At 42.3% G+C, this 18205-nt stretch overlaps 1 protein-coding gene across 5 annotated transcripts in view; it reads left to right on the top strand.

Moving 5' to 3' along the window:
• LOC115196775 (myocyte-specific enhancer factor 2A) overlaps positions 1-18205 on the top strand; it is a 96946-nt gene that overhangs the window by 54988 nt on the left and 23753 nt on the right. The gene's annotated exons all lie outside the window — the stretch shown is intronic.

Raw genomic sequence — 18205 nt, 5'->3', positions numbered from 1 at the left:
TATCACAAACCCCGAGGTGCCTCATTGCTATTATAAACTGGTTACTAACGTAGTTAGAGCAGTAAAAATACATGTTTTGTCATACCCGTGGTATACGATCTGAGATACCACAGCTGTCAGCCAATCAGCATTCAGGGCTCGAACCACCTAGTTTATAATAGTGTTTAATTTTCCATTAATTAATAGAAACAATATATAATTTTTCTTCCACTTTGACATTACAGAGTAATTTTTATAGATCGTCGACAAAAATAACAATTAAATAAATTTTCATCCCACTTTATAATACAACAAAATGGGAAAAAATGCAAGATGTGTGAATACTTTCTGAAGGCACTGTACCTTATTATTACTCTGTCCGACAAAGAAACATCAGGAGTGTAACCTTTTACTGTGGTGGGCTAAATCAGGGTTTCTTGATAGTCTTAAACAAATCTATTTTGAAAAAAAAGTATATACCTCATACACATGGTTATGGACTTAAAAAACAGAAAGACACCTGTACCATGTCAGATATAGAGTGGAAATGTACTACATTTTGAGTTTGTATCCCAATATTACACTTTATATACATCACAGAAGAAATATAACAAAACCGTTTGACATAGAAACACCTAATTATCTGCGTGTATTATGAAATTATGAAAAATATTAATAACATTCCACCCATGAGGCCACTAGTTATTTGACTGCAGGAAAGGGATACAGAGTATGATACATAAATTCCAAGAATCCCATGTTTTAAAAGTCTTTCACTTAGCATCCAATAGCATGAAAGGAGTCAGATGTGCCTGGTATATTTTATTCATGGTACTGCTGCAAGTAAATTACCTGCTTGGCAGAGCTGCAAAACAGTGCTCTGGCATCCAGCAGCCTCAGTCCTCCACCAGGGGCCCTGAGCTCTCTCCCTCTGAGCTAAGCTCTCACCTGCATTAAAAATACATGGACACACTCCACAATTATGTAAAAGTGACCCCACGATTGTTTTCTGCTGTGACTCGGGAGTCCTTCTTGGATTCATCAGGACCTAAGCACAACAACTAAAACTGTTTCTCACAGATGGAAGAGGATTCATCATTTGCTATTTGCTCTTAGTAAATAGGCTTTTCCTTTTTGTAGAGATTCCCGTACAGATTCTACAGTACAGTAGTGTATGTCTTTTGCAATTGTAGTTTATTGATGTATATGTTAGCTGTATCTTGTAATTGGCATTTACTATACTCTGCAGGGCACACAGTGTCATCTCTAGGGGGCATTGCCACTAACTGAAGTGTAGTACAAGCTGGTGGCGATCTGTTCATGTCCCTCATAGCCCCTCTAGCCACTCGCAAGGATACTGCCCTGCTCTTGCTGCGTGATCGAAAGGGGAGAACAATGCAGCGTTGTCCCTGCTCACTCGGCCAGCATCTGTGCAGATATGTGCAAATCCCTCTAGCCCTGCTGGCTATGTGACCAAGGTTCAGAAGTGAAGAAGCAGAGCAGAAGTAACCAGGCCTGTCCAGGCTCCAATTCTGAGCATTTCCACACTACCCACCATTCACTGTTCCAAAAAGTGCTGCGGCACAAGAGCAAATGTCAGAGCCGTTAGATAGAGCTCAGTGTCTGCTGTGGGCTTATCTGATCTAGCCCAGGCTGTTGGCTGCATCCTGTTGTGAAGTGTTTATATAGAGAAAGCCAGGTGGCGTCTTCAATAAAAGACAAATTAAATGTTCAGAATGTCCTTTCATTCTTACAGAACACAGAGATGGCCAATAGATGTGATCTTTATCGTTAAAACATGGACTATCCTTTTGAAAAGACAAAAGCACAAATTGTATTTTATGCATTGATCTGAATGTCTATCTGTCTGGTTGGCTGTCTGTCTGCTGCTTCCCTATCTGGGTGTAGTCAGTGTCATTGGGATATAGGATGACTGCATGCCTAATGAAGCAATAGTTCCCTTCTTAGTGTAAATGGGTGAGAGAAGCACAGAATGGGTCTATAATGGATAGATATATCTCCCCCCTCTCTCTCTCTCTCTCCCTCTCTCTGTCACAGGAGGTTGGTGGCACCGTAATTGGGGAGGACGGACTCGTGGTAATGGCTGGAGTGGAATAAGTGGAATGGTTTCCATGTGTTTGATGCCATTCCATTTACTCTGTTCCAGACATTATTATGAGCCGTCCTCCCCTCAGCAGCCTGGTCTCTGTAGTAATGTATCTCACACGGAGACACTCACCCTGACACTCCTCTAAATGTAGAAATTGCATTAAACTGATAATTGCCACACAGTCATTTGCTCACCTGCCTCGCTTGAGAGACCAAGCAAATCCTTTCTGAGTTTTCATTGGGCAGCATACGTTCCAATTCCATGTGCGAAGCCAAATCAAAGGTCACATTCCTGCTCAGTAGTACCATCTGTAGATAAAGGCTGGGCCTTGCAGTGTGGGAGAGCAATTGCCATGTTTTCCTCAGATGGAGACATGCCTGGGGCACAGTTTGATAACCCAGTGGAGGGCTATGGATTTTGTCTCAAACTTGGCTCGCTGTGGAGACCAGAGCAGCAGGTTCAGATCGCTGTGCCTGAGCATAAATGTGTGTGCGGTATGTGTACGGTGTGTGTGTGTGTGTGTGTGTGTGTGTGTGGTGGTCTGAACTGCAGCAGCACTCCGGGCGACAGGTGAACTGTTGCATGAAATCTCCCTTTGTGGATCACGTCCACTTCTCCGTCTGATTAGAAGTCTCCCTGTTCCCATCTGATCTCATCTGCGTCTCGCCTTTGAAAGACCCAGCTCTCAGAGCAACCTTTTATTTACTGAGTAGCTATGCTGGATGGATTGATGTACTGTTTCCTTTCCTCAGAGGTTAGGGCAAGCCTGTCTGGGTCTCTAAGGACTTTATAGAACATATATTGCCAGAGAAAACGCCATTCCTTGCCATGCCGTTTTCCTGTGCTGAGTGAACACAGGGGCAAGTAGAGAAGAAAAGCTTGCTTTTAAAGGATCATTTTAGTTTCTGGTACCCTTTCTTTACAAACAGTTTGCAGTGAGAAACCTGTGAACCTTTTATCTGAGAATCTGTATTAAGACTGATGTACAGAGGATAGATCAAATGCATTTCAACTGGATCAATATCACTGTGATAAAGAAACAGACAGACCAGCTTGCATACGTCATACTACCCTGTATAGTAGACCACTGCTGTTCATGTCTGGATTTGGGTGCTGTGGAGAAAGTCCTACAGTGTTGTTGTGTATATTATTGAATTCTATTTGTACCTCAAATGAAAATGCTGCTGTAGGTAATTAAAATAATCAAATCATCCCTTCTCCTCTTCCTCCCCAACTAATGAAATCTTCCTTTAGCTGTTCTATAACCTTCTACTGTAACTCTGAATACAGACTCCTCACTGTCTAGCTGAGATTCCCTGAAATCAACTTCACAGGAATGTCCATCTGTGCTTTTCTTTAGAGCATTTCAACACAATTACGGTTTTCAGCAATGCTTGGATTGATCAAGTTTGCATTTAAACGAAATTGACATTGACTGAACACATTTAAAGTAATCTCATAAAATAGGGGATGTGGATATAATTGCATGGGATTATACAGCTGTACTAGTTTAAACACAACTGGTAGGCTACACTTTAGTCCAGGCTAGTAATGATGTCCTTAATCAAATTTGGAACTGCAGTTTTACTCAAATACCATGCCTGGGCTTGTAAAGAGTTGGACTACACTTTTTTTGTTTGTCTTTTTACATGCCCGTGTTGTGGAGTAAGAGCAGTCATATGTAAATGCACCTTTATCTCCCAGCGACATTAGAGGCCATCTTCGTTAAATGCGCTTTTGGAAATAAATAATTTGTCATTGTTGAGTTTTCTAAAGTTAAACAACTCATTCAGTGAAAGAAAATGAGCGTAAAAATGACTCTAGATTTATCAGTATCGTTACTTTCAATGATCATCTATTATGATGAATGGCACTCACCATCAGAATGATAATCCAAAGAGATATGCACATCCTGACCATTTTATAATGTCAGGTCTACTGGGTCTGTTTTTCTCTCTTTACTACACTACTATCCATTGAAATCACTCCGCTCTTTCACCACTAAGCCTGCTTGTAGTAACCACATTGACCATTGGCAATGGATCATAAAACAAATGACATTGCATATAGAAATGACTATTTAAAATACAGAAAAGAGCTATAAAAAGCAGTGGTTCGAGGATTTGAGACAGGGGCTGTTTATGTTGTCAATCACATCCAGTACAGTGATTAAGACTCATCTCTGTCTTAATGAATGCAAATTGGCACATCTGCTATGGTGGGCTAGCCGTCCAGACTGTTCAATTTGCCTGATTGATCAATTATCTTCCTCCCGGTGCTTCTGCGGAGAACGTGAATGTGAAGAAAATTGTCTGCACAGAAAGAGCGAGAGGAAGAGAGGGAAAGGAAAGCCTCTGTTTCAAACCCTTCACTCTACCCATCAAAATACAGATGCTTTATTTGATTAGGCAAAAATCATGATGGAAATTCTTTCATTTTATTATAGTGGAGCTATCAATTTAACGATGTAGTCCTCAAATAGACATATACGTTGCTGACTTTGACTCTTGGCACTTGACAAGATGTATTCCTTTCATTTATGGGGATGAGTCATGCTTCTCAGGCAGTGGACACCAGACACCATGCAACGGCATGACATGTTATGTATTTGTGCCCGACAACTGCACTTCAATGGCCCACATAATGCAGTAATGATATGATGGAAACATTTGTCCTTTCATTTTAGTTTATCTCTCCAATCAAAGTGACCGCACCAAGGGTTCCCAGTTAGTACGTGTATACACACAACTGCTCCTGAAATACAGGAATCAATCGTGGAAATGAATAGTTGAAAAAGCGTTCTAGTGTGAGATGGTGGTAATCTTTGTTGAATATTATGACCATACTCTTGTTGACTTAGGCTTAGTGAGTAAGCACATTGTAATAAACATCAAAGCCTAGTGGCTCCCTCTGTGGAGCATCAGAGACAGATTCAGGCTCGTGTATCTATAGTTGTGACATTCCAAGATAATGGGGACAGTCACATGAGGCTCTGGCTGGCACAGAGAGAAGCTGTCACCACTCCTGAATTCTCTCATACAAATCACTCCTCCAGAGGGGCTGGCTCTCTGGAACATATAATAACAGTAATAATAATAATATTAACAACAATCAACGCTATATACAGGTGTGGCCAGATCCGGAGGACACGAGAACAGAAATAGCAGAGGTCCTTGAAGGCTTTCCTGAACAGCACTGCCTTGAGCTGTGTCTTAAAGGAGGCCAGAGACTCTGCAGCCCTAATAGTGTCTGGAAGAGACAGCCCTAATAGTGTCTGGAAGAGACTCAGCCCTAATAGTGTCTGGAAGAGACTCAGCCCTAATAGTGTCTGGAAGAGACTCAGCCCTAATAGTGCCTGGAAGAGACTCAGCCCTAATAGTGTCTGGAAGAGACTCAGTCCTAATAGTGTCTGGAAGAGACTCAGCCCTAATAGTGTCTGGAAGAGACTCAGCCCTAATAGTGTCTGGAAGAGACTCAGCCCTAATAGTGTCTGGAAGAGACTCAGCCCTAATAGTGTCTGGAAGAGACTCAGCCCTAATAGTGTCTGGAAGAGACTCAGCCCTAATAGTGTCTGGAAGAGACTCAGCCCTAATAGTGTCTGGAAGAGACTCAGCCCTAATAGTGTCTGGAAGAGACTCAGCCCTAATAGTGCCTGGAAGAGACTCAGCCCTAATAGTGTCTGGAAGAGACTCAGCCCTAATAGTGTCTGGAAGAGACTCAGCCCTAATAGTGTCTGGAAGAGACTCAGCCCTAATAGTGTCTGGAAGAGACTCAGCCCTAATAGTGTCTGGAAGAGACTCAGCCCTAATAGTGTCTGGAAGAGACTCAGCCCTAATAGTGTCTGGAAGAGACTCAGCCCTAATAGTGCCTGGAAGAGACTCAGCCCTAATAGTGTCTGGAAGAGACTCAGTCCTAATAGTGTCTGGAAGAGACTCAGCCCTAATAGTGTCTGGAAGAGACTCAGCCCTAATAGTGCCTGGAAGAGACTCAGCCCTAATAGTGCCTGGAAGAGACTCAGCCCTAATAGTGTCTGGAAGAGACTCAGCCCTAATAGTGTCTGGAAGAGACTCAGCCCTAATAGTGTCTGGAAGAGACTCAGCCCTAATAGTGTCTGGAAGAGACTCAGCCCTAATAGTGTCTGGAAGAGACTCAGCCCTAGTAGTGTCTGGAAGAGACTCAGCCCTAATAGTGTCTGGAAGAGACTCAGCCCTAATAGTGCCTGGAAGAGACTCAGCCCTAATAGTGTCTGGAAGAGACTCAGCCCTAATAGTGTCTGGAAGAGACTCAGCCCTAATAGTGTCTGGAAGAGACTCAGCCCTAATAGTGTCTGGAAGAGACTCAGCCCTAATAGTGTCTGGAAGAGACTCAGCCCTAATAGTGCCTGGAAGAGACTCAGCCCTAATAGTGCCTGGAAGTGCCGTGCAACTGAAAGCCTTGTCACCCATAGTGTTTAGTCTGCTGCGGGGCTGAGAAGGGGGACAGACATGGAGGAGTGAAGGGTGCGTGTGGGGCAGGAGCGTAGAATGAGGTCAGACAGGCACTTGGGTCCAGAGTTGTGGATAGCTTGGTAGGTGTGAACCAGGATTTTGTAGTCGATGTTCAGTAGAAAGTAGTGCATACAATGAAGTCTGCTGTAAACATGCACCTAACAGTATTTGTCTCAATAAAACAAGACAAAGGTGTAAAAAATACAAGCTTCAGTCTAAATTGAATACTTGGTTTCAATTTCAAAGACATTTTGTGTGAGTCATGAACAGTCAGTAATCACCATACTGTATCATATTATGACACAGTGTTGCGTCCCAGGAGAACAAAGAGCTGCCGTGCAGTGAGGAGATTCCCCTGCCTTAAAGTTACTGGCATCACACGGATCATGGCACTTACAGATGTAGGATCTTCATTTGATCACTCTTTTGCTGCAGAGAATTTTCCCGCCCAGCAGGAAATTCAAACTTGTAGTGTATTTGAGTTTTTAAAAGGCTTCTAAAGTTTAAACTGTCAGACTTGATTTGCCCTGACGAAAATTGTATCAACCCCTACAAAAATGTCAAATTATTATAATCCACATAATAATGATAATTTTCTGTTGCTGCAGGATTTTTTCCTGCTGTAGCAAACTGGCTCAAATTAAGATCCCACATCTGTACCTCATGCTCCAGCGATGTCACTGACTCGCCCAATCCTGGATGATTAACCAAGTTTGAAAGATTAATCTAAAAGGGGTCAGGGGCCTAATTTATGTTTGATATGCACAGATGACAACACAAAAGACAATATTACATTTTAATTGGCAAGTGCTTAACGTAGCGACTTGACTTTGGGTTGGCCAGTGCCCAGAATCCCTCTGTGGTCCACTAAAGTCTTGTTTGACATTTGAGATGGCTGAAGGGTACGCTTAGTTAGCTGCACTGGCTCGTCTGTGTAAGGTCGCTTGGAGGGAGAATCTAAAAGCCCACTTCCCCTAATTAACACATGTTTTTACTAAACTTATTCTACATACAATGTCCACACTATACATCAGGGTTACACTGCCTGCAAAGTGATATAATCTGGCAAGATTTCAGAACGCATTGGGCAGTACTCTCTTCCTCAGTTTAAGCATACAGTATATCTAACAAAGTAATTTAGACAGTCTGAGCAGCCTTTTTATCTTTATAGTGCCATAATTTCATTTGATATGTTCCCATAAGTTGTACTTCATCATATGTTGTGACTAGTTTACCTCATGGTCTAAATTTCTCATCTGTTTTCTTCAGTTGTACCTTCTCATCCTTACTGCTATGCAGCTATAGCTCTCTCTCTGAGCAGCCATGATATTAAAAATACACCTTAAGCTCAGTCAAATGTTAGTTCTATTGACATAGATGTATTAAAGTAGATTCACGGCATTCTGATACACCAGACGATCCCAATTTTAATATTCCAGCAGCAAAACAAATATGTACTTTTGGGCTCTCAAGCTTTATGAAAATGACATTCATTTGCTTTCCCCTTCATTTTTATAACCTATGATACATTAAATCATTTCTACCTATGCCTGGTTTGTATAACTATATCCATAGAGGGGGTTTAGTAGAGTACTATGCATGATGAGATATTATAACTGTAATATTTAGCTGAGTATCTGATAAGCTGTATTGGCGACTTTATCTCAGAAGCCATCTCTGTATTGATATATTTGTCGCAACGGGATTCTCTATGGAATTGGTCTGTAGTGAGTAGGATATGAATAGAAGTTTCAATTTCTAACCATACATTCATACTATAAAGACTGAGGCCGTCAGTGTCTGGGAATGTGCTCTGCAAATGTGACTTGAAATGGAAATGCAAGGGTCAGTCCTGAACATGTATGTTTAGGCTTATCTTTAATAATTTTGTTTTGATTTTGTTCTAATATTCATATTTAGGTCATGGATTTGATTTGAAAAACAAAGCAAAGAGTTATTTACCTATATCTCTGCTGTGTGTATCCAGTTCAGTGCAGGTGCTTGAGTGTTGCTGTGTATTCCAGGAAAGTCGTTTAAAGATGCAATCCAGGATCTTAAGCACTTACAAATTCGTAATATACTGTATTATACAAAATGCAAAAATACAGTGAGCTCCAAAAGTATTGGGACAGTGACAAATGTTTTGGCTCTGTACTCCAGCACTTTGAATTTGATACACTGACTAGGAGGTTAAAGTGCAGTACTTTTTGTACACAGTCCCCCCATTTTAGGGGAGCAAAGGTATTGGGTGAAATTCACTCATATGTTTATTAAAGTAGTCAAAAGTTTAGTATTTGGTCCCATATTCCTACATCAAGCTTGTGACTCTACCAACTTGTTGGATCCATTTTCTGTTTGTTTTGGTTGTGTTTCAGATTGTTTTGTGCCCAATAGAAATTAATAGTAAATAATGTATTGTGTCATTTTCGAGTCACTTTTATTGTAAATAAGAATAGAATATGTTTCTGAACACTTCTACAGTAATGTGGATGCTACCATGATTACAGATTATCCTGAATAAATTTTGAATAATGATGAGTGAGAGTTACAGATGCACAAATATCATATCCCGAAGACATCCTAATAAAATACCAAATACCAATACATGCTAAACTCTCCCTATTACAATAACAGGGGAGGTTAGCATGTCTTTGGGGGGTATGCTATTTACGCCCCTGTAACTTAGTCACCAGTTTTGGCTCGTGAGCACTACTTTCAAAACTGCTGTCTGAAATTATACAAAACCTTTGAAGCATCACTTTAACCAGTACAATCAGTCCGCACCATCAAAACAAACACAGTATTCTGAGTAGGCCAATGAGCATAGGCATATATATATGCACCTATAAAATAAACAAGGAATCACAAATGTATAACTTGAAAGCAGAAATAGCAGCACTATCTTTGCATAAAAGACAAGATAAAACACTGTGATGTACTTTTGTTGATTGTGGTTTTAGGAAATATGCTTGGCACTGCAATCCTCTTTCACCTGAGGCATTTCATCTGCCTCCACATGTGCCTAGGGAGGGATACTAATACGTCCAGTCTGATTTACAGTAACACACACTGTACTTTATCACTACATGATGAAAGAATGACACAAACACTACTCCATTTTACTTCCAGTGTCAAGTTGTTGGTCAGGCTTTGTTGTACAAATGTTTTCTGTCATTCTCTGAAAGAAGCTAAGCTCCTCTTGTCATATATTTTGATATTGTTTGATACATTTTTCAGATTTCTTCTTTGTAGTTCTAGATAACAGAACCGTTACCCTTTCACATGTACTGAGGTGCAGTACACATGTTGGTTGAAAAGCCTTCCTTTGCATCGCTGAGTGAAGGAGTGCTAATGGTTTTGTAGCCAGTCTCCTGCTGGGTTTCAAAGTGCACCTCTTTATAGGACAAGGACTCCTTTTCCTCTGGGCTTTCACTAGAAACAGGGTCACCGCTGTCTTAGGAGTTTTTTTCTCCCATGAAAAAAAAAATAGTGATAATTTTTATGTAAGTCTTTCATAGAACATCCTATTTCAGTCCACATTTATGTAACAAACCGTGAATGGCCTATGATTGTCTCTTCTCCCTCACGTTCACTGTGACTTGGTTGCTGTGGAAACCCATGTTAGTGTTTGAGAAAAACAGAGAGCACGAACAGTGAAATCTTCCTCAGTTTATCACAACCAGTAGAGTCTCCAATGAAGTGTGAGAGCGTGTGCGTGTGTGTGTGTTAGCCATTTGCCCCTGTTCTTCGACAAAGCCTCTGCACTCTTCACTTTGATGCTTGTTACCAGGTTACAGCCAATCGGTTTTTGTTTTCGGGCACATGTTGTGCTTCATTGACGTCAGAGTTTTTTCCCATCTTTCCCTCTCAAGTGTGATACGTATTTTTCATTTCAAAACTAGGTCTTCTTGGAGAGGGTGGAATAAAAGGAGAGAGAACAACAGCCATCGCGGTCCCCGGTAAACATTACTCTCCAATGACACTAATGAGCCATGCTCTAATCTCAAGTGCTGAAGCACTGCACTCGCAGCTTTGTACAAATAGCACTCACGCTCATTCACAAAGGAAAAAAGAGAGATGACACATGAGTACATGTTTTTTAGACTGAATGACAAATTACACAGCATTCTGGTTCTTTTTTTAAATATAACATTTTCCTTATGCTGCTCATCTGAGTAGGATTTGTATTATGTTGCTTCTTTCTCATGTACTGTGTCCGTAGCTTAGGGAAAGGCTCTGTATGAATGAAAGGTTTTACTCGTGTTTCAGTGGTTTATGTCCTCAGACATGTTTGTGATATAACCACTGATGTTTTTGTTGCTGTTAAACACTCCTGTGTTAGAACTGGTTGGTGTGGGTGCAGTTCACTTCTTGAACCCAGTCTTGGGGCAAGTGAGACAGATCCTAACCTGTCCCTAGGTTACCTAGCTCCTGGCAAGGGGGCAGAGCCCGCTGGGCTGGGTTACCTGCTTCATCATGGCCTGAGTCTGAGCAACAGCATGAGCAGCAGCATCTTACACAAGCAACACTACACAGACCTGAATATAGAATATAGTATAATGATATAGTATAATATAGTATAGATTGCATTTTGATTGCTCTTACAGTGCTTTTTGGTTTGTTAATTGGATTCATACTGACTTTCTTTTTTCCTTTTTTCCTTTTTAAAACATTTGAATTATTTGTGTACTTATTTGGCATTTTACTGCATTGTTAGGAGCTAGTAACATAAGCATTCCGCTTATAGCGTCCGATATAACATCTGCTAAACTGTGTACGCGACCAATAAACTTTGATTTGATTTGAAAAATAAAGCAATCATTTGCACCTTATTACATGTAGACCAACACTTCTTTTATGAATCCAGAAAGTGAGAAAGATTGAAAACTTCCTGGCAGGAAAAGGAAAAAGGCATAGGAAATGACAACATGAGTGTTCAACCTAATTCATTACACATACACTGAACAAAAATATAATTGCAACACACAACAATTTCAAAGATTTTACCGTCCATATAAAGAAATGAGTCAATTTAAATAAATAAATGAGGCCCTAATCTATGGATTTCACATGACTGGGCATCGACGTAGCCACGGGTGGGCCTGGGAGAGAATAGGCCTACCCACTTGGGAGCCAGGCCCAGCCAGTCAGAATTAACTTTTCCCAACAAAAGGTCTTTATTACAGACAGAAATACTCCTCAGATCCCGCAGGTGAAGAAGTCAGATGTTGAGGTCCTGGGGTGGCGTGGTTACACGTGGTCTGTGGTTGTGAGGCCGGTTGGATGTACTGCCAAATTCTCTATAACAACGTTGGAGGCAGCTTATGGTAGAGAAAATAACATTAAATTCTCTGGCAACAACTCTGGTGGACATTCCTGCAGTCAGCATGCCATTTGCCCGCTCCCTCAAAACTTGAGACATCTGTGGCATTGTGTTGTGTGACAAAACTGCACATTACAGAGTGTCCTTTTATTGTCCCTACAAGGTGCACATGTGTAATGATCCTGCTGTTTAGTCAGCTTCTTGATATGCCACACCTGTCAGGTGGATGGATTATCTTGGCAAAGGAAAAATGTTCACTAACAGGGATGTAAACAAATCTGTGAGAGAAATAAGCTTTTTGTGTGTATAGAACATTATGGGGATTTTCTTTTCAGCTCATGAAACATGGGATCAACAATTGACATGTTTCGTTTGTATTTTTGTTCAGTATAAAACAATGCATAATACTTTGCATTGCATTCAACAAGTCTCACCCCCAGCCCTTTGCTAATGCTAACACCAGAGCTCATCCCTAGGCATCAAACCGTGGCTAATGGAGGATTTCTGAGCCTATTGATTCAACTTGAGATCGAGAGGGAGAAAGCATCACCAACACTCAAATACATGATTGAATGTAATAACTGTAACACCAGGAATGAAGACCTTTACTAATACAATTCTTTGCTCTCTTACTCATTGTTCTGGCAAATGTTTTCATATCTCAACTGTGAATTGCATTTAGCTGACATCATCCCATAAACACTTGAATGATTTCAACATTGCCATGATATATGATTCCTTTGTGTTTTACTTTATTAAAATGTCTTAAGTGATGTATTCTTTAGTTTCTAGAGGCATATGGCACTGATTAACTGGCACAGGCCTACCATGGCGTATGGTAAAACTCTTTGTAAAGCAAGGCCTAACTTGTAATGAAAATAATTCATTACATGCAGCTCAGTGGCAACATGCAACACCATGTTCAGAGAATAACCACTTCATTATTCTTTCAGGTTCATATAGGAACAGCCAGACTGCCAACCTTACCAGACACGTCATAAATGTCAGAATACGTAAAATAGGTCAGACATGAGCTGCCCTAATTTGGTTTGAACTAGTTTAATGACAGACATGCCACCATTAGAGCGCCTTGATGCCCGCTGTGTAGCGCAGAGCTGACATGAGAGACCACAGTGACCAGTATGGACAGAGGAACAACCACGAGCCCACCCCAATGGGTAGTGTGGGGTGCCCCACCCCCACCCCTCTGCCCAGGGGCGAGGGCAGAGCAGAGCTACTTGGAAGGAGGAGGAGGAGGGGGTTAGCTGGCATCATGCCACCCTCCCTGCCTAGCCTGCCTTAGTGAGGAGGGGGTGTCAGGGAGGGAGGAAGGGCTGCTGATTGATGAGGCCAGGTCTGTGGTCTGGGTATAGAGTGTTGCAGAACAGACGTCCTGCTGGCACATCCTGCCCTTTCCCTTCGCTGTGCGCCCCCAGCCCTCCGTGCCCACCCCAGCCCTCCACACCGCCTTATCGGAACTCCTAATTGTCCTTATGAATATTTTAGAAGTGAGCAGGAATGGGAGTTGAGGGCGGGGGTACGGTTTCAAGGGCTCTGACAGCTAATGATCCACTCTGTGGGTACAGGGAGGGAGAGATGGAGAGAGAGACAGAGAGACAGAGAGAGAGAGAGACAGGGAGAGAGACAGGGAGAGAGACAGGGAGAGAGACAGGGAGAGAAACAGGCAGGGAGAGAAACAGGCAGGGAGAGAGACAGGGAGGGAGACAGGGAGGGAGACAGGGAGAGAGACAGAGAGAGAGACAGGGAGGGAGAGACGGAGAGAGAGACAGGGAGAGAGACAGGGAGAGAGACAGGGAGGGAGAGACGGAGAGAGAGACAGGGAGCGAGACAGGGAGCGAGACAGGGAGAGCGACAGGGCGAGAGACAGGGAGAGAGACAGGGAGGGAGAGACAGGGAGAGAGACAGAGAGAGAGACAGAGAGAGAGACAGGGAGGGAGACAGAGAGAGAGACAGGGAGGGAGACAGGGAGGGAGAGACAGGGAGAGAGACAGGGAGGGAGAGACGGAGAGAGAGACAGGGAGGGAGAGACGGAGAGAGAGACAGGGAGCGAGACAGGGAGCGAGACAGGGAGAGCGACTGGGCGAGAGACAGGGAGAGAGACAGGGAGCGAGACAGGGAGCGAGACAGGGAGAGCGACAGGGCGAGAGACAGGGAGAGAGGTAGGGGAAAGATGTGAACTTAGTAAATGGTTATTTACTTAAATTGTATACCTTTTTACACCTTTTTATGTTGAATGTAATTTATTCTCATCTAAAATATACCCACATGGTGCTCTATAGATGTCTAGAGCTAGTTGGATGTAATGGAACATGTTCGTCTCATTTGTTCCCATTCTTTTAAAGATGTAGATAATGATGACTTTGAGATGCCTTTATCCTCAATTTGGACTTCAATTCCCAGTTGGCAAAATCTTCTGAAAATATCCAAGCCGCTGATTGAAAGTGTGTTCTCTTTGACTGTGGCAACTAATATCTTTGTCACGTCCATCAATCAACAGTCTCTGAGCAGCTGTCTCTCTGAGGGAAAAGTATTGCTCGCTACAGTGCAATGGATTCTTATTCAATAATATAGCGGCTATATTTATCAAAGTGATAATGTAGCCGGTCAACCACAGTAATTATCTGCTTTATTGTATATTGAGCTGAGACGGAGGCTTTCTCTTCCCTGTCTGCCTCCTTTAGACACACGCAGACCACTGCTCAGTTAGGCTCACTCTACTTTTATACATCTGCACGTGTTAGTCTTTTTGGTATGTCAGCTTGGAGCTAACTGTAGTCTCGCCATTGTCCTTTTTTTGGAGGGGATTGGATTACAGACTGTGTATTGTTTTCCAAACAGCTGCAGACAGATAATAATAACCAAACAAAATGCAGTCCGTCCCATCCAACTGAGACGGAGGCCCTGCTGCTGTATTTCCTGTGATTTGAGGAGTCAGACAATGGTCTGACAGAGAGGTCATATCCTGATATCACTTAGATCACTGATGATGTAGAATGGTCATGAGATTAAACCAGATATGTCTGAGAATCAAAACCACTTTCCTTATCTAGCCCTCCCTACTTCCCTACTCCCATACCAGTAACATGACCAGTACCAGGGAGTAGACAGCAAAAGCTTTTAGGGCCCTTGGTAATGGCATACAATACATACAGCCACTAGATAGAGTGCCCACGAGAACAACCAACAGTTCCCTTTTCCCCCTCAAGTGAATTCTACAGCACCAAAGGAAAAATGTGAGCATACACACACTGAAAGACTTGTCTCTTAAGATGTTATATAAGAGAAACATATTTGTGAGCAGATGAAAGCCTTGCTATCAGCCGCCTCCCCATGCTGATTCTCAACTGCCTTCACACTCAAAGAGGCCCTTTGATAAGCACATTAGATGGAACGGACCGGACACAATGGTGATGTCATGAGGATTAGCATGCTACCTTGCTTAGTGCGGCAACAGGCACAACAAGCTCATTCACAACAATGCAGAATGAGCAGGGTGGGGATGAACGCTACAGAAGCAGAAATAGTTCAACTATACATACTTTATATAGAGTATAATACAATAATAATGGCTTTTAAAGTAGGATCTTGGTGTATGTTCTGTGTAGCTACCTTTGCACACTGGAAGACACTGGCAGTTCAGCCTCTACCTGCCTTCTCTCCACTTTTGAGAAGTTTGGCTTTTAAAGCGGCATTTACTGTCTACTTCCAATCTCCCTTTTATACAGGTACAGTATGAATAAGTGAAATGTAAAAAGCTATTGACACAAGCGGGGGGCATTGGAGTGTAATGGTGTTCTATCCAAGGCAGACTGTTTCAGTGAAAGAGCTTCACAAGGAACAGGGCTTACGTTCGGCTCCACTTTATTTTTAACTCCTGAAATGATGGTGGCTTCAGCTTTGAATGTGTATGGGGCTATGATATAAACTCTGCCGTTGGCGTTAAACTCAGCCAATTGTAAAAAAAAATACCCTGTCAGTCTTTTGAGTGTTACATTCATGTTTATTTTATGTGGCATAAACGCGGATCTTTATAGAACACTATACTCTATGGTGGGTGAAATGTAATATAAAAAATATAAAGATTTTTAAAAAGTACAATTGACAGTACATTTGACACACTGCTCCAAAACCTCATACTCCTGTGTGTTTTTGTGAGTTTCAGCTAAATGAACAATTATTGGCACTATGGAGGAGATGAGTGATACAGGTACACTAGATGTTTTTGTCAGTATGTCGGTTTGGCATACAATACTAAGAATGAAGAGACACATTTCAAGGCCTGAAAAGCAGAAAGCCTGTTCTCTTACTGCTAAATTCACACACTCACTATGATGTCCTGCTGGTTTGATATCAGAATCCCAGACTAACATGTATGGTGTATAGAGCCACATTTCTATCAATCCAGGTCTGGATGGCTGTGAGAAAATAGCTGCTGGCCTGGTTCCCACTGAACTTTATGAGCCTCCACGGGCCTTGTGAACAGATTAAAAAAGTTCACTCGTCACTACTCTCTGACTGCAGCCCCGTATACAGACAGACCCACCACCCCCACCCAACCTCCATTATAAATGTTGTTGTTGAAAATCTCTCTGTTCAACTGTATTCATACCCCTCCAACTTTTCTTTCTTAATAAGCATAAACCACACAGCTTGACATGACTTTTGAAAATTAGTTTCAGAGCTAGAATTTGAAAAGCAATAGAAGGGACGCTTGTTTTATTTGGGATTTTGTTTACCATACTTCCCACTGGGCAAAAACTGTTTGAATCAACGCTGTTTCCGTGTCATTTCAAAAACCAAAAAGAATTGTGATGACATTGAATCAACATAAGATAATTTCATGTTTTTTTCGACCCAACTTTTCACCTAAATGCAGTGACATGGTGAAATGTTTTGTTGATTTCACGTTAGTTGACAACTCAACCAAATGTAAATCAAAACTATACATTGAAATGACATCTGTACCCAATGCGTTCAGAGTTGGTTGGTTTTGTTTTCTCGGTTTTGTGTAAGATTTGAATTGCTTTACCAATACTTAGATGTATTTATATTATGGAGTAAAATCCTTGGCTGGGGGAATGTTTGATGGCCTTCAGGGTTCCATGTGGCCCCTTCTAAGGCCATGTCGGTGTGAGACTGTTTGTGATTGGCTGGGCCGGGGAACCAGGGCCTGACAGGTGTTTGGTAGAGAGACACCTGTTTGGCCATGTGCTGATTTAGTGATCCATTTACTGGGAGCTGCGGGCAGCGTCTGTGGGACACCCGAAACATGCCAAGTCATTTAAGGAGGAATAACGGCCATGCTGTCCCAGACCTTCACTCTTTAGCATGCTCAGCTAGGAGCACCTCGGAGGAAATATTCACTCTTTAGCATGCTCAGCTAGGAGCACCTCGGAGGAAATATTCACTCTTTAGCATGCTCAGCTAGGAGCGCCTTGGAGGAAATATTCACTCTTTAGCATGCTCATCTAGGAGCACCTCAGAGGAAATATTCACTTTTAAGCATGCTCAGCTAGGAGCACCTCGGAGGAAATATTCACTCTTTCTTAGGCGCGCATGATTATGTCCTCATTTTAAGTGATGTTGCATTTCAGGACATCTCTAATCAGAGTGATCAATATTTACTTATGAATCCATCTCTTATGGACGATGACCTAGATATGAGCACTCGTTGTTAGGCTTTGTGTTATTTAGTCTCAGTGCAACATGTTCCATGGTTTGTTCTGAATGCTGAGTGTCCCTGGCACTGGGTGTTTCCACTGGCCCCTCTCTGAGTGATCACGGCCAAGGGCCAGAGGGGTGCGGCTGGTTGGAGGCTTGTTGTGGAAGTGCTGCCTGCTGCCCTGCCCATCTCACACAGCCATGGCCGACCAGCCCAAACCAGCTATTCACATAATGAGCAGGTTGGGACTTTAATTTGCAGGTCCCGATCAGATCTGTGGCAGTCTGGTGGAGAAAGTGCATAGTTTCCGTAGTAAACACAGCCTTTACGGGAGCCTAACTAAAGAGCAGCCTTAGTAAACAGGAAATGAACCAGGAAGGTGTTTTTTTTTTGTTGAGAAGAATGCCCCTGCTCTGTACCACACCAAACACAAGTGCATCTAACTGCACATTTACATATGTTGTGTATCATTCACAGGGCAGGCTCTAGGCATAAGCGACATAAGCGGTTGCTTAGGGCCCCCGGCCGATAGGGTAACTCAGTTGGAGTCTCAACTGTTGAGAGTTAGAATAGTAGAATACACAAGGTGCAATTTCGACATTTGAGCAGCGGTTTTTCTCATG

This window comes from Salmo trutta, chromosome 7, assembly GCF_901001165.1.
Source record: "Salmo trutta chromosome 7, fSalTru1.1, whole genome shotgun sequence".
Classification (NCBI taxonomy): Eukaryota; Metazoa; Chordata; class Actinopteri; order Salmoniformes; family Salmonidae; genus Salmo; species Salmo trutta.
This window is presented reverse-complemented; position numbering and strand designations above follow the sequence as displayed.